This window comes from Macrobrachium nipponense, chromosome 4 (genome assembly GCF_015104395.2).
Source record: "Macrobrachium nipponense isolate FS-2020 chromosome 4, ASM1510439v2, whole genome shotgun sequence".
Taxonomy (NCBI): domain Eukaryota; kingdom Metazoa; phylum Arthropoda; class Malacostraca; order Decapoda; family Palaemonidae; genus Macrobrachium; species Macrobrachium nipponense.
The window spans coordinates 118,876,280-118,896,496 of NC_061100.1; the positions used below are offsets into that span (position 1 = coordinate 118,876,280).

General features: G+C 46.5%; 1 protein-coding gene across 3 annotated transcripts in view; it reads left to right on the top strand.

Moving 5' to 3' along the window:
• Nucleotides 1–20,217, top strand: part of LOC135211097 (apoptosis-resistant E3 ubiquitin protein ligase 1-like) — a 572,118-nt gene that overhangs the window by 76,528 nt on the left and 475,373 nt on the right. The window contains exon 1 of one of the 3 annotated variants that reach the window (XM_064244180.1): nt 18,420–18,523. The exons of the other annotated variants lie outside the window; for them this stretch is intronic. The gene's annotated coding sequence lies outside the window, so the exon portion shown is untranslated. Of the gene's footprint in view, nt 1–18,419; nt 18,524–20,217 lie in introns of those variants that run through there. 3 annotated transcript variants of the gene reach the window in all.

Here is a 20,217-nt window from a genome sequence, read left to right on the forward strand (position 1 = left end):
TCGAGAAGAAATCGACGACGGATTCGCTAGTGCAATCCACTAAATGCCCCAAACCCACAGCAGCTGTTGTGACTCCTTCCAAATCACCACTGCAGAAGCAGCCTTTTCGCAGGGGAAAGTCGTGCCCCTTTGCTAGACCTCACTGTAACCTTCGCCCACCCGCCAAGTCCTCGTCTAGGTCAGTAGTTAAGACCAAAAGAAAATTATGTTCCTGTCCTTTGCACACCCATAGGTGCCAGGCTGCATCAGTTTTGGGAGGAATGGAAGTACAGAGTTGCGGAAGCCTGGGTCATCGAAATCCTATGCCTTTGTTACGCCATTTCTTTCTTGGAAAGACCTCTCCTGTCCAAGGTCCCCATCACATTGACAGCTTACTCCGAAGGCTCAGAGAAGTTTTTGGCACTCGAGGAAGAGGTAAGACCCTTGATTCTCAAGAGTGCAATCGAGGAGGTCAATGATTTGTCGATGGGTTTTACAACAGACTTTTTGTGGTCCCCAAAGCATCGGGGGGCTGGAGGCCCGGGTTGGATGCAAGTGCACTGAATCGTTATGCTCTGAAAACGAAATTCAACATTAATACTCACTGTTCAGTGCTGGCTGCTCTTCATCAGGGGAACTGGATGGTATCCTTCAACATGCAGGACGCCTACTTCCATGTTCCATTACATCAGGATTCAAGGAAGTATCTCTGTTTCATCTTTCAGGACAAGGTTTTTTAGTTTCGGGCTCTGTGCTTCGGCCTATCGACAGCACCTCAAGTTTTCACCAGGGTTCTAAGCCCCCTGGCACAGTGGCTACATCTGATGGGGATAAATGTTTCGCTGTATTTGGACGAATGGCTACTCCGAGTTTTGGAGAAGCAGTGTGTGGAGGACCTAGAAAGAATGCTCTGCCTGACGCAGAAGTTGGGCATAGTCATAAATATGTCAAAGTCCCAAGTTATTCCCTCTATTAATAATAATAATTCTCTCTCAGAGAAGTCTCTGTTTGGGATGATTCTGGACTCTCAGACTTTTCAGGCTTTTCTGTCCCCGAAAAGAGTGGAGTCATGTCTGTAGACAGTAGGAACGTTCCTGAACAGTTCATCATGCTCAGCAGTACAGTGGATGAGCCTGCTGGGTACTCGTTTCTCGGTAGAGAATTTCGTTACACTAGGGAGGTTGCACTCAAGGACTCTCCAGTTTTTCCTCAAAATGAACTGGTGCAGAAAGTCTCAGCCGGACTCTAGTGTTCCCGAGTACAAAGGAAATAAAGAGCAACCTAGTATGGTGTAATTCGAAAGGAAAATTTCAGGAAGGCGTGTCTCTCCTCCCAGTGAACCCCTGCCTACAGTTCTATTCAGACGTATCAGACATAGGTTGGGGAGCTTTTCTTATGGATCGTAAGGTGTTGGGAGTTTGGACAGAGTCTCAGAAAGCCCTTCACATCAGTGTCAGAGAACTCCTGGCTGTGTTCTTGGGCCTTCAGGAGTTTGTTTATTTAGTAGAAGGTCGGGTTGTAGCTGTTCATGCCAAAAACTCCACAGCCTTGTCTTACATTCGGAAGCAGGGGGGGGGGGGGGGGGGGGAACTCGCTCATTCACTTTGCCCTCGAAGGCACGAGAACTTCTGCTCTGGGCAGAAGAACACCGGATCCGTCTCATTCCTCGTTTTGTGCAGGGAAAGATGAACATTCTGGTGGACGAACTCAGCAGAGGGAGGCAAGTTCTGTCGTTGGAGTGGATGTTGGACAAAAAAACTTGCCTGGATTTTTTTAGAGACTTTGGGGAAGACCGTCCATCGACTTGTTTGCGACGTCCAAAAACAACCGTCTTCATCTGTTCTGCTCCCCTGCTCCAGATCTTCTAGCCTGGGCAGTAGACACTATGTTGCTGGATTGGTTGGGACTAGATACTTAATTGTATCCCCCCGTTGGGATGGTCAGGGAGGTCATCAACAAGGTAAAGCACCAACCAGATTTCACCTGACGTTGGTAGGCCCATTTTGGCCGAGGAAAGAGTGGTTCCCCGACCTTCTGCGCATGTTGATGGATTTTCCGAGGCTACTTCATCAAAAGAAGTTGCTTCTCAAACAACCACACTTCCACTGTTTTCATCAAGGGTTGTCCGCTCTGCAGCTGACAGGATTCAGACTGTCAGGAGTCTCGTCAGAGTGGAAGGCTTTTCTCGAGGAGTTGCAGAAGCGATTGCAAGATGCAGACGCACTTCTTCTAACAACCTTTACCAGTCAAAGTGGAAAATCTTCAGAAGGTGGTGTAAACAAGCTAAAGTCTCTTCTTCTTGGACCACTGTAAGTCAGATTGCTGATTTCCTTCTCTTCCTGAGGTTGTCAAAGAGGTTATTCCCCACCACGATTAAAGGAAATTGGGCTATGCTCAGTTCGGTGTTCAAACACAGGGGACTGGAGCTGTCGGCGAATAGTGATCTGACAGACCTCATATGATCTTTTGAGACATTGGAAGCTGCAAAGGACTCGGTGGCTTGGAAACTCGATGTAGTCCTGAAATTTATTTCCGGACCTCCTTTTGAACCTGTTTGTTCGTCTTCCCTGAAGAACTTAACAAAGAAAAGACTCTTTTTTGCACTGGCTTCAGTGAAACGTGTCAGCAAAATTCTCGCTGTAGACAAAAGAGTAGGTTTTGCACAAGGAAATGCAGTTTGTGCCTGGGTCCTTAACTTTTTGGCAAAGAGTTTCCATCGGATCCTTGGCCTCGCTCGTTCGTCATTAAGAATATCATGGATATTCTTGGACCAGAAGAAGAGGAGAGACTGCTATGTCCAGTGAGGGCGTTAAGTTGTTATCTGCAAAGAACAGAGTAATTGAGAGGCCCTTTGCAACGATTATGGTATTCAGTGAAAAATCCTTCTCATCCCATGTCAAAGAATGCCATGTCCTTCTTTCTCAGGTCATTAATCACTGAGGCACACTCAGAAGTTAAGGATGAGTCTCTCACGCTGTTGAAGGTTAAAGCGCACGGAGTGAGACCTTTCGCTACCTCGCTAGCGTTCCGCTATAACCTTTCCTTATCGGCGATTCTACAATGAGCGTTCTGGAGGTCAAGTTAAGTGTATGCAGCTCACTATTTGAAAGAGATAGAGACAGTTTTCGAGAACTGTAGTACTCATGGTCCTTTATCCGTTGCTGGCATGGTGTCAAGAAAAGCAACATAGAGGGAGTTGTCTGTCCCTCTAAAATTTTCACCTTGTATCAAGGTTGTCGAGTCATTGGGAAGTTTGGAGTTACTTAGTACCTGGAGTACCCTCCAGTCGAATGGGCACTGAGGGTATTGGTTATGGTTTTTAAGGTTTTCAGTGTAGGTGACTATATGTTGTTTTGTTTGTGTATCTGGCTCTCGCCCAGGGCAAGGGCATTTGTATTTTGTTGTTTCCTTGTTAAGTCAGCGGTTAGCCCACGACTTCGAGGAACTCACACTTGTAGAGGAGACGCACGGTTAAGCTACCACTCTCTCTACTAAGTAAGCAGAGTGACAACCAGAGGCAGTACTCTCCTGCAGCAGCTTGCTTACAAGGTAAGGTATGACAAGCATAATGGTCTATGCTTTCACTCTGTAACCCTCCTGATGATTTATTTATCTCAGAATGTGCTATCTACACTCCCTCTACCTTTCAATTTGGAATCAACTGAATAATTGCTTGGTAAGACTTGGAATAAAAAAAGGATTTTGACGTAGGAAAAATCTATTTCTGGGCGATTGGTTCGTGTCGCCCAGCGAAATAATCCTTTAATTCATTATTTCTAGGTAAATGATCTAACAAATACCAGAGAATAAACAAAATAAAGAAAAGGTCATTATAACTGACTCGCTCACCCACAAGGAGGGCGTCGGTATGAACACTAGGGCGAGTGAGACCACTACCACGAACTTCTTGTCAATTAGAAATTTCCTACAACAAAATCCCACAGGAAGAGAGCCGACCCACAGAACAGGGCAACAACTACTACTACTACAACCCACGCTTAGGTGACTGCCGCGCCTCTGGTGGCCATCCTGAAGTTAGCAATCAATCTTGAGCGAAGGGTTGGGAAGAGGTGGGATTTCGCTGGGCGACACAAACCAATCGCCCAGAAATAGATTTTCCTACGTCAAAATCCTTTTTCTGGGCTCAGTTCGTGTCGCTGCGTGAAATTGTCCCAGAGAATTAGCACAAGATTTAAATAAAGAAGGTCTCAATAAAACTTAAAATTCAACTATATACTATAATTGTAAGAAAATATATATACAATTGTTCGTACAATCTGGATAAAGAACAATACTTAAAAGTAACTTATAGTTAACATATATACAAAGGCTTACATCAGTTATATGTTGAATTGAAATAAACATGTGTGTGACAATCATAGTTCAAATCACATTAAGTAATTATTATTAAACATTAGCAGTAATTGTAATAAAGCATGTGTGTGAACAAACTTAAACTAAAGACACACCAAATAAGTTTCATAGATATTAATAAACAATACAATAACCATTGTTAATGGGAATGTGGCACCCTAGCATAAAAATAAGGGGACCACATCCTAAAGATCAGTATGTACAATCAATTGTGGGTGACCCTAGCAAAAAAATAAGGGACACCCACTAAACCATCACAAGAGCAGCTAAGACTCTAGGACAAACGTAGATGAACATGGTAGGCTAGACAAACTGTTGGCTGAGATAGGTAGAAAGGAGATCTGGATCTTCAACTAAACTACTGGGCAGAGTCAGGGGAAACTATGTTACCCGCTGCAACTGCTGAAAATTTTAGAGATTCCAAAGACTTTGAGTAGTGACGCTTAAATACTGTCGGCGATTTCTATCCAGTATATTTTTTCAAATCATCAAAATTCATATGTTGAAAGTAATTGATTGAGGTGGCTACTGCCCTGACATCGTGTACCTTGGGGAAGGATTCAGGGTTAGCTTGCTTAATAAAGTATAGGATCTGTTGCCTGATACCTTTAATTGATAAAGTACCACCTTTTTCTCTTCTAAAGAGAGGACCCGAAGAGGATGAGGATGTCCTGGACAGAAAGGCTCGTAAGGTCGTTACTGGACAAAGAGAAAGATCTTGGGGAAGGGGTATAACCTTCCAAGGTTCCCACCTCAACAAAGGATCCTCATTCTTTGCTAAAAAGCTGCGATCCGGAGAAAGCAGAACTTCTCCTGAAGGAAGAAATTCTACGTGACTCGCATCTCTGGATAACGCCGACAGTTCTGACATTCTAGCTCCTGAAGCCAAGCTTAATAAAAACAATGTTTTTCTTAAGAGCATTATAAATGAACATGCCGTATTATTTGTATCTGAAGCCAGTTTTAGAACATCATTTAAAAACCATGACACTGAAGTAGGCCTTACTGAAGGTCTAAGTCTAGCACAAGCCTTGGGAATAGACGAAAAGTAAGAATCTGTTAAGTCTATGTTAAAACCCAGTTGAAAAATCTTCTTCAAGGCTGACTTGTTTGTCGTAATAGTACTAGCTGCTAACCCTTTTTCAAATAAGGATCTGAAAAAGGATATAGCCGAATTGATTGTCATGATTTTAATGTCTGCTTCCCTCAGGAAGGATGCCAACTTTTTAACTGCAGCATCATACTGCCTTAAAGTTGAATCTCTTTTATCCGATTCCAGGAAAAGGATATTTCGTGGATCGATATTTGCATCTCTCTTGGCCGCAAACTTCATGAAGTCCATAAAGTTAGGGTTTTGAGAATTCCTGAGGAAGCGAACACAGTCTTCATTTGTACTGACTGGGAGAGTCTGGGATTGGGAATTTGAAGAGGACGAAGACCCAATTCCAGGATCAAGGGGTACCAGTTGCTCTTCGGCCAGTCCGGGGCTACTAGAGCTACTTGACCCTTGAACGTCCTGAGTTTGTTCAGTACTTTCAGGAGAAGATTCACCGGAGGAAAGACATAAATCTTCTCCCAGTTGTTCCAATCTATGGACAGGGCGTCCGTGGCATAGGCCAGAGGGTCCAGGTTGGGAGCCACATAACAGGGAAGTTTGTGGTTCGTTTGAGATGCAAACAGATCTACTTGCAGGCCTGGTACCCTCCGGAGAATCCATTGGAACGAACTGTTGTCCAGTGACCATTCCGACTCCAGAGGAACTGAACGGGATAGAGCATCTGCTATGACGTTCTCACTCCGGCCAGATGGGTGGAGGAGAGGTGCCAACTGAACTTGTCCGCCAGGGAAAAGATGGCTACCATGACATGATTCAGGTGTCTTGACTTGGAGCCTCCCCTGTTTATACAATGGACTACCACTGCGCTGTCCAGAACTAACTTTATGTGAGAGTTCTTTGGCGGACGTAACCTCTTCAGAGTCAGGAACACTGCCATTGCTTCCAATACATTTATGTAAGCTGGCGGAACTGAGGTGACCATGTTCCCTGAACTTTCTTGAACTGAGAATATCCTCCCCAGCCGCTTAATGAAGCGTCTGTGTGGATAGTGATTCCCGGAGGGGGAAACTGAAGGGGTACTGATATGGACAGGTTCTTTAACTTTGTCCAAGGGCGCAGACGATTCCGTAGAATCTGTGGTATTGATGATACCTTGTCCCTAGATCTGACATTTGCTCGTGAGCGCCAGATCCTGGTTAAGTCTTTCAGTTTGGCTTTCATCAAGATGTTTGTCACTGAGGCAAATTGGAGGGAACCCAGGATTCTTTCCTGGTTTCTCCTTGAAGCATATTTTGTACTTTAGAAATTGTTTCACTGACTTCGCTATTTCTTTCCTCTTGGCTGATGGAATCGACAGAGTATGGGAGGATAGATTCCATTGGATGCCCAACCATTGAAAGTTGGACTCCGGAGTGAGTCTGGACTTTGTCCTGTTTATCTGGAACCCCAGATATTCCAGGAATTGAATGACTTTCATTGTGGCTTTGCGACATTCCTCGACTGTTGGAGCCCAAATCAACTAATCGTCGAGGTACTCTACTACCATTATCCCTTGAGACCTCAGTTGTTGAACGACTACTTCCGCTAATTTCGTGAACACTACTCGGTGCTACATTCAGACCGAAAGGAACTACCTTGAAGGAGAATGCCTGATCTCCTAGTCTGAAGCCCAGGTAAGGGCGAAAGGTCTTGCAATAGGGATATGATAGTATGCGTCTGTAAGATCGATAGAGGTGGTGACGGCCCCACGGGGAAGTAAGGTCCGCACCTGCGAGATGGTCAGCATTTTGAACTTGTCGCAGTGAATGGCCAAGTTTAAGCGGGGGACAAGTCTAAGATTACCTTCTTTTTAATGAGCCTTTCTTTGGTACGCTGAACAAGCGACCCTGAAACTTTAATCTGTTGACTCTCGCTATTGCTCCTTTCTGGAGGAGCTCCTCCGCATACTCCGTCAGTTCTTTCGATGAAAGTTGAAGGAAGGGAAAGGGTCTGGGTGGAGGGGGGGTCTCCAATCCAACTCCAACCCAGGCCTTTCGACACAATGCTCTGTGCCCATTTGCTGAATCCCCACCGATGCCGGAAGAGAAACAGCCTCCCTCCTACCTTGGAGATCTCACTGCTGCTGGGTCGAGTGACCTCCGCGGCCTCCACGGAAGTGCTTTCCCCTGTTGAGCGACCTTCCTGATCCTCTCTGACGAAAGGATCCCCTAGCTCTACCTCCCCTGCCGAACCGGTCATAGTGCTGGAAGGCTTGACCTTCGAACACCTGGTTAAAGGCGGGGGAGACAGCGTAGGAGGTGGAAGGCTGAGGCTGAGGGGAAATCACTTAAATGGGCTGAGCCGGAGTCTTCGAGGTAGAAGGCTGGCCTGATTGCACAATTGGCACAGCTGACACAGCTTGGTTAAACCGTTGAGGCTGCTTCTGATAAGGCTGGTAACGTTTAGCCTTTTTCAGCTTCTTGCATGCTGCAGACTGATCTTGGCGCCTCTAAGCAGTGAGGCCCCAACGATCCTTGAGGCTCTGATTGAGCCTTGTTGCCTCATTTTGGACCTCCTTGACCATTGCTTCTGGGAAGAGGTCTGCTCCCCAGATGTTCGAGGAAAGCAACTTATTAGGTTCATGCCGAATAGTTGCTTCATGGAGGACATGCTTTCGGCAATTGACTCTGGCTGTCACAAACTCGTACAGGTCTGATTGGACCGTATAAGTCTGTGACTTGGTCAATAACTTGGTCAATAACTTGAAGAGCGGCTCTGAAGCATAGGAAATAGCCGCTACCTCTGTCATTGCTATGGTGTTCATCGACCTGGCAAGCCTAGACTTGGCATCAAACTCAGCTTGAATGAGGCTATCAGGAAGTCTAGGCAGCTTCTCGCCGAACTGGTCCATGGCGCAGTCCGGTTTGAGCTTACCTGCCGAGGTGTTGGGCCAGATCCTCCCACAAATCTCCAAGCGAAGGGAGCAAAGGAGAAGTGGGGTCTGCTTCCCTTAACTGAGGTAAGGGTTCTCCCTTCAGGCCAGCTGGGATGGTGACAGTGGCGATCTTCGTTAAGAAGGGGAGAGGAGCCTCTTCCTCCATCGTAAAGATGGTGAAGGGACTCTTGAACGCCTGAATCCTGGTGTTCGAGCAGTCCATCTCCTCTAGACACCTAAGCCACTCCCTTTGAACCTGGTCCCGGGAGTACAACACTGTCTCCCTCGGGACCTTATCCTCCCTAGTCATGGCTGCCTCCGTCAGTCTGGCGTAGCCAATGAACGGCGGTTGAAGATTCTCCGGGTAGAACTCGAAGTCTTCAATCCTTCGAGTGCCGCACTCCGGGATGGAGATGAGTCCGTCCTGGAAAGGGGCGTATGAAGCCACTCTCCAGGGGTTGTTCATTGAAAACGGAGGCAGAGAATCATGGGGAGGAAGCTGGTTGAACCCGGATATAATGTTCTCCTGAGTTGTGATCCTTTCGGATAACTGGGAGAACATCTGCTCCATGCTGTTCCTCAAAGAGCCTACCAAGTCCCCCATCTGCTGCATCATCCCAACGGAGAAGGCGTTGGGATAAAAGGCCGGAGCTGGTGTAGAGGTGGAAGGGTAACTCGGTAGCGGTACCTCAGGAGAAGGAGGGACCGTTGACTCCGCCGGAGTACGGGGCCTCTCCTTGGAGGACTTGCTCTTGGAGGACCTAGAGCCTGAAGCAGAAGATTTACCCTTCTCTGCTCCAGGATTTGAAGCCGAAGACTTACGAGACGATGACGCCGACGAAGTCTTTTTGGACGACGACAACACCTTCGTAAGGGTTTTCTGCGCTCTGTGCCCCTTCACCTTGGGTTTCACAGAAGCGCTAGGCGTAGAGTACTGGAGCTCAGCTCCTGTAAAGCCTGGGAAGGAAGCAGTAGATATAGCGGGAGAAGAAGATCCAGAAGCGCCCAAGGGAAGCCCTTGGGCGTCCAACGTACCTACCTCGACCAACAGGTCGTCCACACCTACCATCGGTTCCACGTTCAGGTCCAACGTCGCGACTTCCGACGCCCCGATATCCTGGCCTGGTTCCTTCATGCAAGCGGCGACCTGCCACTGGATAGCCGTCATCGTCGGGGCTGCCTCCGCCGGGTCGACATACCCTGTCGACTTGCCGCCGGGGAACAGTAGGACAGCCATCCTCTTTTCAAGAATGTAGGGCTGTCCCTTGGCGGCGTTCTTGCCGAAGCCGCCGACCCAAGCCCTCAGGGTTGCAAGGGCGGTCTCTCTAACAGCGGCAGCCTGTAAGAGAGGGTGTCTATTAGTTTTTAGTTTAAAGTTGAGGTTCAACCTTAGATTAAAATAGAGCCTTAAGCCTACACATTTTGGGCATATATTTCACAAAATATGGAGAACTTAAGCTTAAAAGATATTCTGAACTTAAAATTAAGATATAATGCAGTATTTACATGCTATATATACAGCTGGAAATACTTACCCCATCCAAAAACTGACTCACAAGATCATAGCAGATCGTACACGTTTCGTGGAACCAGACCTGCAGATTCCCGTGAGGAGTCGCGCACGGAGCGTGGGACCTGCAGACTTCATGTCCACAGAGGTCCTGGAGCACGGCGTTGCATCCTGGGTGCTCACAGTTGGTAGTCTGTAAGTGGAAGGATACATGAGTATCATTATAACACTTACAGGGCTACTCTAGAACTCCGTTGCATGCCGGAGAGCGAAAAATTTTTGGGCATAACCCCTCCCATACCGCCTTAATAGGCATAAAATATAGCTCCGGTGTGAGCCGGAGTAGGAAACAGAGGGCAAGGGAGGGACCCAGCTTAAGATAACTTATCAATAACTTATGATTAACTTAAGCATAAAATAGCACAAAATTCCGGAAGACGATTCCGAATCGCGGTGTCCGTCTCCACCGGTTGTGCCGGAGAGACGGGATGGTTAAGGCAAAGGAGACCGACTGTACGCCTGAGGTCCGCCAGTAGGCGGGGTACTAGCTCCCTCCCTCGCAATCGACGGGGCCTCCGGGAAGAAAACAGAGCACCGACAACACGGGGAGGGGCGAGAGGGCGAAACAGAACTCGAGCCTACAGCGGAGCGACGGAGCAACAAAGGAGGGGGGAGGCCAACCCCCCTACTTCGTCACAACGGAGCACCGTGAAGCAGAGAGACAAGGTCATACCCAGTCCAGCGTCTGTCCAGCCTCCCCTACTCCCTCCGCGTAGGGAGAGAGGGAGGGAACAGGCCCGGATGGAGCGAGGCAAGGAACTGGACCTCCCTCCCCCCCCCAGCTCTATGGGAGAGCGGGAGGAGGGCAGGGTGACTGGGACGGGCGTCTGGCTGTACCGCGATCACAGGGTGACCACGATACAATAACTCTATAAAAACAACGAAATCTATAGCCTAGGTTAATGCAACCAAACTGATCAGCGAGATGCAACCGTTGATGCAACAAAACTGATAATAGGGAAAGCAACAAACTAATGGGGACCATGATATAATAAACCTAGGCTAAGATAACGTACCAGACGCCCTAGGCTAACCAAAACCAAATAAAATAATAAAATAATTAAAATAACACCAAAGTAGGGGAAATAAATATAGTAAGAGAAAAAATCCAGGAGTGTACAACTAACCCGAAAGAAAGTCTACCACTCAAAGCTAGCCTGGGCCGATACTAAGAGCTATGGCTAGGGTCTGGATGGAAGAGATAATGCCTACGTAAGGTATAGAAAGACATGCATGCATGACATAAAACCAATGCAGGCTAGATCCCCTAACGAATAATAATCATAAAAAGGTCTAGAGACGCATAGAATAAAGGGAAGGTTCCAGGTATGGGAGACCGAGAACGAACTTGCCACGAGGCAGAACAATGCTGCCATGCTTCCGACCGAGAATCTGTATTTATACCTAAAAAACGGCAAATACTGACTCAAGGAAGGAAAAAACTAAATAGGAACCTTTCGGAATACTTAACTTAGCTGATGCGATGGCTGAGCGTTCCATGATGGCAGAAAATCCTCAAAAAGAGCACAAAAACACAGAGCAAGAAAAAATGCGGCGTCTCGTAGACCTCTAACTTTAAAGGATGGCCACCAGAGGCGCGGCAGTCACCTAAGCGTGGGTTGTAGTAGTAGTAGTTGCTGCCCCGTTCTGTGGGTCGGCTCTCTTCCTGTGGGATTTTGTTGTAGGAAATTTCTAATTGACAAGTTCGTGGTAGTGGTCTCACTCGCCCTAGTGTTCATACCGACGCCCTCCTTGTGGGTGAGCGAGTCAGTTATACTGACCTTTTCTTTATTTTGTTTATTCTCTGGTATTTGTTAGATCATTTACCTAGCAATAATGAATTAAAGGATTATTTCGCTGGGCGACACGAACTGAGCCCAGAAATGATATTTTTCTAATAAAATTATGTTTTCATACAATCAACTTACCTGTCAGATATATACATAGCTAAGACTCCGTCGTCCCCGACAGAAATTCAAATTTCGCGCCACTCGCTACAGGTAGGTCAGGTGATCTACCGGCCTGCCCTGGGTGGCAGGACTAGGAACCATCCCCGTTTTCTATCATATTTTCTCTGTCGCCGGTGGTATCAACATTGTTGTTATTACCTCCTGACTTAGATTCATTTTTCAACATTTGATCAACGTTTTTCGGCTTTTTGGTGACGTATTTGGATCGTGTTTTGGCATTCGCTACTGTGGACTGTTTTTGGAATAACTCTTTTGGATTTTTCTCAGTATGTCTGATTCTAATGTGAGTGTGAGAATGTGTGTGAATGTAGGCTGCAGGGTGAGGATACCGAAAGCTTCGGTTGATCCTCACACTGTATGCCGTAAATGTAGGGGGGTTCAGTGTTCCTGCTATTAACACTTGTAAGGAATGCGAGGGTTTGAATGCAGAAGAATGGAGACTTTGACTTCTTATTTGAAGAAGTTAGAGAGGGATAGAGTTAGACGACTGAAAGGTGTGGATTCAAGGCCTATTGAGCCTTTCACGGATAATTCTAACCCTACTACTGTAGATTCTCCCACCCTATAAATCTCATTCTCAGCGGAGTGTCTTTTCGGATTCGGCATCGGGAACTCGCCAATCTGAAAGCGACTATTCGAGACATGAAGTCCAAGATGGCGGACTCGAAAGGTAAGGCAGTGATAGTGAACATTTTAGTGAAGTGAGTCCCATCAGTGTTGTGGAGGGGGCGTTTGATCGTCCCTGCGGCGCTCCCAGGCCTAGACCTCTTCCAAGCTCACATGCCCAGAGAGAAGGAATTCGAAAGCCTTAAAGAGGTTCGTGGGGAATCCCCAACGGTCAGACGTCCCTTCAGCTAGCTCTGCTTCATGGCAGCCAGCTCAAGGGCGCTATAGAAAAAGCGTCCTTCGCGAGTGTTTCTCGTCCTCTCCCTCTCCTCACCTAAACGGGGGTGGAAGGAGTCGGACTTATCGAGACCGCTGAAGCGTCATATGAAGCAAGACATTGATTCCAGCCCAGAGCCGCTTCCCTCGGATGACGCCCCCAGTCTTGCTATTAAGAAGGGCGAAGGTGGCGTTCAGCGTCATGCCTGACGCTTATGAGAAGTACCCATCATGCTTCTTCCCCGAGTGATGACGAGAGGCGTCCATGGCACTAGATGTAGGAGAAGCGTCAAGAAAGATAATTATGGCGGTTCAGGAACAACTGTCATCTCTTGTGGGAGTGTTAGCGCCCCGTCGGAAGGACGTGACGCTTCCAATTAAGAAGTCTCGTCCTCTCGCTCCTGCTCGAAGAACGGGGGCTGACGAGAGGGTTGTAAGACAAGAGAATCGAAAGACGTCTTTGAGAAGTGAAGCGTCATTTCTAGCGGATCTTAGACGTGACGCTCCGTCCAAGATTGTGACGCCGAGTAGGAAGCCCTTAGAGAGCGAAGCGTCTTCCAGACGCGAAGCGTCATCAAGACGTCAAACAAGAGACGTCATATATGACGCTCGAGAGCGGGAAGCGTCATACAAGACGTCTTCTAAAGCGCCGGAGAGAAAGCAGCAGGTTGTGACGCCTTCCAAGTCGATCAAAACGGGAAAAAGGAAAGACTTTCATTCCCTTAGCCCCTCTCCGATCAGGAGTTTGTCTCCTCCAGAAGAGGAAAGTTCTGAAAGGAGAACAGAAACTCAGGATTATCACGAGTTGGAGCAAAACTCGGATGATGACGATCATGGAAGAGAGGGCTTGTCGAACTATAAGGTGTTGACTACCCTGCTTTTGGAGGAATACGGAGACGAGTTGACTCCGGCTGCTCCTCCTTCTCCGCGCTCGCTCTTTTCGAGTGCGAAGGCGAAGAAGCCTTCGTCTTTTCTGAAGATGAAGCCCACCATCTCGATGAAGCGGGCTTTAAACGCCTTAGATTCCTGGATGAAGTCGAAGAAAGACTTAGTCAGGACAGTATTTTGCATGCCTCCAGCAAGGTTAGCTGGGAAAAGAGGCATATGGTACAAGACGGGGGAGGATATGGGTATCGCTCTCCCTTCTACAACAGAGGCAGACTTTTCGACGTTAGTTGACGCTTCAAGGCGTCCTAGTCTTAATTCTGCTCGGATTACATGGAGTATTTCAGAACTGGATCATCTCCTCAAGGGACTTTTCCATGTATTGGAAGTCTTCAACTTCTTAGATTGGTCCCTTGGGGGTGATGTCCAAGAAAGCTCACGATTCACAGGGAATCGAACCTGAAGCCCTGTTTATGCATTTTGTCTTGCATCGACAAAGCGGTACAGGATGGATCTGTTGAAGTCGCTTCATTATTTGGAACAGGTCTTTTAAAGAAAAGGACGGTGTATGGCGCCTTCTTAACAAAGGCAGTATCGCATGCACAGAGGGCAGCTCTACTGTATGCACCTCTATCTGACTATTTGTTCCCTTCTCAGTTAGTGAAGGACGTGGCTCACTCTTTAACTGAGAAGGCGACGCAGGATCTTCTGACGCAGTCAGCTAGGAAGAAGAAACCTGCTTTAGTTTCGGCCAAGAAAGAACCTAGCACTTCTATGCAGCCCTTTCGAGGTGGTCCGATCTCCAGACCTCCCGCAAGAAGGAAGGCTCCAGAGAAGAGAGGTAGTCCGCCTTTCGTCCCTTTAAAAAGGGAAAATGAAACATTTCTCCTCCAAACACCAGTAGGTGCCAGGCTCCTGGGATTCGTGGAGGCCTGGACACTGATAGACGCAGACGCGTCTCATAAATATCATAAGGAAGGGATATCGTATCCCTTTCCTGAATACTCCGCCCCTAACGTCAATACCAGGGAACTATCAGCCAAGTACAAGGACCCTGTGCTGAGGGATACTCTTCGATCGATGGTGGAACAAATGTGGGACAAGAGTGCAATAGAACTAGTACTGGATCAAAACTCCCCGGGGTTTTACAATCGCCTTTTTCTAGTGGCGAAAGCCTCGGGAGGCTGGAGACCAGTACTAGACGTCAGCTCTCTGAACAAATTTGTTCAGAAGGAGAAGTTCTCCATGGAGACTTCTGCTTCAGTCCTAGCGTCATTACGACAAGGAGATTGGATGGTGTCTCTAGATCTCCAGGACGCCTACTTTCACGTCCCGATCCACCCTTCATCGAAGAAGTACCTCCGTTTCATGACGGGGGGAAGGATCTTTCAGTTCAGAGCCTTGTGTTTCGGCCTGTCCACAGCTCCTCAGGTCTTCACAAGCCTGATGAGGAATGTGGCGAGATTTCTTCATCTCAAAGGAGTGAATGTCTCTATGTACCTAGACGACTGGCTCATCAGGGCCAGATCGGAGAGACAGTGTTTGGAGGACCTAAAGTTAACTCTCGATTTGACCAAGGCGTTGGGATTGCTGGTGAACCTCGAGAAGTCTCAGCTGACCCCCAGACAAGACCTAGTCTATCTGGGGATTCGGATGGATTCTCGGGGTTTTCGAGTTTTTCCTTCGCAAGAGAGAACCGCAAAAGGTTTGAGGATAATCTCTCTCTTCTTAGAGAAACATCAAACGTCAGCGAGGGAATGGTTGAGCCTTCTGGGGACGCTTTCCTCGCTGGAACAGTTCTTCACACTGGGAAGACTTCATATCCGTCCACTTCAATTCTTCCTCAAGAAGTCTTGGAGCTGGAAAACCGGACAACTGTCGGACGTTTTTCCCATTCCAGTGGAGATAAAGGCACACCTACAGTGGTGGTTGCTACCTCTGGAAGAGAACAAAGGGATCTCTCTAAGAACACAGAACCCAGACCTAGTGTTGTTCTCCGACGCGTCGGAGACGGGTTGGGGAGCGACATTAGGCTCAGAGGAAGTGTCAGGCACCTGGGAACCAGCACAGGTGTCCTGGCACATAAACTGCAAAGAGCTCTTCGCCGTACACCTGGCATTGAAGAGCCTAGAACCTCTGGTGAGAGACAAAGTAGTGCAAGTAAACGTGGACAACACCACCGCACTTGCCTACATTCGGAAACAGGGAGGGACACACTCCTCGTTCCTTTACGAACTCACGAGAGATCTATTAGTTTGGACGTCTCACAGGAACATCTCCCTGCTGACAAGGTTCGTACAGGGAGCAAGGAATGTGAGGGCGGACAGGCTCAGCAGGAGGAACCAGGTCCTTCATACAGAATGGACTCTGCACGAGGAAGTATGTCTCGATCTCTGGTCTCTGTGGGGAACTCCTCATGTGGATCTCTTCGCAACATACATTTCAAAAAGGCTACCAGTGTTTTGCTCGGTCGTGGAAGACCCAAGAGCGATTATGGTAGACGCCTTCCTGCTAAACTGGTCTCGAGTGGACGTTTACGCTTTTCCCCCATTCAAAATCCTGGGGTTAGTAGTGAAAAAGTTTGTGGCGTCAAAAGAGACGAGGATGACATTAATAGCCCCCTTTTGGCCGGCCCAGGAATGGTTCACGGAGGTGGTAGAGTGGATCGTAGACTTTCCAAGATCCCTACCAGGAAGGACGGATCTTCTCAAACAACCACACTTCAGGAGGTACCATCAAAACCTCCCCGCTCTCGCTCTGACTGCCTTTCGACTATCGAAAGACTTGTCAGAGCGAGAGGCTTTTCTCGCGAAGTGGCAAGCGCGATCGCGAGAGCTCGCAGAACCTCCACTACGAAAGTATACCAGTCGAAGTGGGAGGTCTTTAGAAGGTGGTGTAGAGCCAAGAAGTTGTCCTCCTCCTCTACCTCTATAGCGGAAATTGCTGATTTCTTGCTATTCCTGAGAGTAAAGTCTCATCTAGCCGTATCCACAATAAAGGGATACAGAAGTATGCTCTCGGCTGTATTCAGGAACAGAGGTTTAGATCTGGCAAATAACAAAGATCTCCACGATCTCGTAAGATCTTTTGAGACTTCAAAGTCTAAGGAACCAGTACCTCCGAACTGGAACTTGGACGTAGTCCTCAAATATCTGTCTTCGGATAGATTCGAGCCTCCGCATCTGGCATCATTTAGAGACATAACGAGAAAATGCCTATTTCTTTTATCGTTAGCGACGGCAAAAAGAATTAGTGAGTTACAAGCTCTGCAGGATAGAGTAGGATTCAAGGGAGACTCGGCTATTTGCTCGTTTAAGACCATGTTTTTAGCGAAAAACGAGAACCCCACGAATCCCTGGCCTAGGACATTCGAAGTCAAAGGAATGTCTAGTCTCGAGCAGAGAGCAGAGAGGTCTCTATGCCCTGTTAGAGCTCTGAAGTTCTATCTTCAGAGGAAGCGTCAGTTGGAGGCTCTAGACAAGGTCTTTGGTGCGCGGTAAAAGACCCCACAAGACTGATGTCCAAGAATGCTCTAGCGTTCTTTGTAAGAAACGTCATTACGGACGCTCATAAGGTCTGTCCTGACGAACAATTACAACTACTGAGGGTAAAAGCTCATGAAGTAAGAGCGGTTGCGACGTCTCTCTCGTTTTATAAGAATATGTCGCTTAAAAACATTTTAGATACGACATATTGGAGATGCAACTCAGTATTTGCATCTCATTACTTGAAAGACGTGCGTGTGACGTATGAGAAGTGCTTTTCTCTAGGTCCTATCGTATCGGCAGATACGATTCTGGGTACAGGAGCCGACACCAATCCTTAAAATGTATATACTGTTCTTCTGTTTGGATATGGTCGAGAATCTCTTCGAACAATGGAGGATTCAGGCTCGCACGGGCGGCCGTCTATGTTGTTCATAAGAGAATTCTCGTCATATCCAATTAGTTGAGTATAATTTTTTTTTGAAAAATTATGTATGTGTGCGTAGTGGTTTTTGAGTTACGGTTGTTGTGACGAGTTCGGGGATAACTCGTAACAATCCTTAGTTCTAACACATGGTTAGGATCAGGTGGTCGGGATTGGTTGTGTGCTCCTTCATAAGGTGTATTGTCATATAAGTGGATCAGCACCCATTGACAAAGTCCTTTTAGGCTCTGCTGAGTAAGTGGGTAAGACCCCATCGGCAGACCCACAAGAACTCTTGGCCATAGATCATATATCTCGCTAAAGTTTCTTGAGGTGATGCAGACTACTGGGCAAACACCCACCAAGTCTACCACCTATCAGGTAGGAACCAAGGTTTTATTTATACCTACAACATATGTTGTTTACCTGTCTATTCCATATAGTAGCTGTCTCTTACCCTCCACCGAAGGGTGCCAATCAGTATGTATATATCTGACAGGTAAGTTGATTGTATGAAAATGATATTGTTATGTTACAATAAAGTTTCATACATACTTACCTGGCAGATATATACAATTAAAGGCCCACCCAGCCTCCCCGCAGGAGACAGGTGGAAGAGAGAAAATATGATAGAAAACGGGGATGGTTCCTAGTCCTGCCACCCAGGGCAGGCCGGTAGATCACCTGACCTACCTGTAGCGAGTGGCGCGAAATTTGAATTTCTGTCGGGGACGACGGAGTCTTAGCTATGTATATATCTGCCAGGTAAGTATGTATGAAACTTTATTGTAACATAACAATATCATTTTATTCATACTTACCAAGCAATTTTTTTATTTGAACCCTCCCTCCTCCCCACAGGTGGAGCTGACGGCCGAAATCCATTTGAAGAGGTGTGACGACATCATACCTTTTTACTGGAAGTGGGTGGTAACTGGTAGTTACCTACACTAACGATGGCGGCGCCACCGAAAAATTTGAAAGTTAGTCTGCCGTGCGTAGGAATAAAACATAATATTATTATAAAAATATTTTTTTTTATAAAGATGAATATCTGTTCAAATTTTTGCTCTAAAGAGGTTTCAGAGTAGAAATATGGTTACTTAAGTTCATGGAAGATAATTAAGATTATGAAATTATGAGAATCATGTGTTCATGCAGATTACAGCGTATTATATTAACCAAAGCTATTATGTCAGGTGAAAGGTAGGAAACCAGATATTGAATTATTATTATAATTAGTTACCAAGAGACAGAATTAATCAATAAAACCACTTTGCTACATTCTATCCATGACTTATAGCACAACAGATATCGAATTGTTTGGATAAGTAATTGTCATATGCTTATGCTAGTTATATGCTAGACTCCCCCAAAACCCCAAAGAGCCTAACATTGTACTGTAGTTTATGTAGCCTACTTTCCACAAACATACTTAGCAGTCAAATAATTTATACAATCCACAGATGATATAATAGTGTATTAAAAGATAAGATCACAATAATTACAGTAATAAATGACACTGTGATGCCTCAAGTTCCGATAAACCACTTAACGATGCCAATAAACTACTTACCGATGTTGATAGACCACTTACTGGTACAAAAAATCGCTTGCTGGCGCTGAAAATCTAGTTAACGACGTCACTAGCCAAGAACCATAACACCAAAATGTCATTAATCTATGCTGCTGGTAAGGAGGGACTGCCAGTATTGAGACAGATCAGAGTAATCACTAAAAATTGATGAAACGGCTACACAGTACCAGGTTGCATTATGCAGTAACATTTCCATTTTCTACTTTACATTGCACACCCTTTTTCTGGGCTCAGCTCGTGTCGGCCTATGAAAGGATCCTTAATATCATTCTTTCTAGGTAAAATTAATCTAAAATTACCAGAGAAAAACAAAATTAAGAAAATGTCAGTAAAACTGACTCGCTCACTCTTAAAAAGAAGTGTCGGTATGGTAATAGGGGCGAGTGGGAACACTACCACGAGACATTCACCAATTAGACCTTCCAATCAGAATCCCCACAAGAGAGAGCTGATACCAACGGGCGATGCAGCCGCTACTACTACTACTAGAGGACGCCACGGACAGCAGCGCCCCTAGCGGTCATCCTTAATATTTAGCGCTAGCGTACAGACGCATTTTTCTCTGTGCTGTGCCTTTTACGGGATTTATTATCTTCTTCGAGATGGAACGTTCTGCAATTGCTACGGCTAAGTTAAGTGCCTCATAAGTAATGTTTTACTATAATTTTGTCTTCCGGGAACCAGTATTTTCCTTCTAATAGGTCATATACGGTTTCCCGGTTGTCTCGTGGCGGCGCCATGCTGCCTTGTTAAGAATTCCCGGTCTTCCATACTGGGACTTCTTATACTTATGGGCTTACCCTTTACGTTCATCGTTTTTACATCGAGTTTTAGCTAGATTAGCCCCCTTACCATTTCTCTTAGTTTGGTATTTAGGGCTATTATTATTATTCCAGCCCAGCATCCCGGCTCTTGCTCTTCATCGGCTTTCGCTGGCTCCGAGTAGGCTTCTGTTCCTCGGAACAGTTGCCTCCTCCTGGGCTTTTTTCTTTTTCTTCTACTAAAAGTGTCTTTTCTATCTTTACGATGTAATTTTATTCTATTTAGGGTGTTAGGCTAGCCTAGGTGCATGTTCCATGT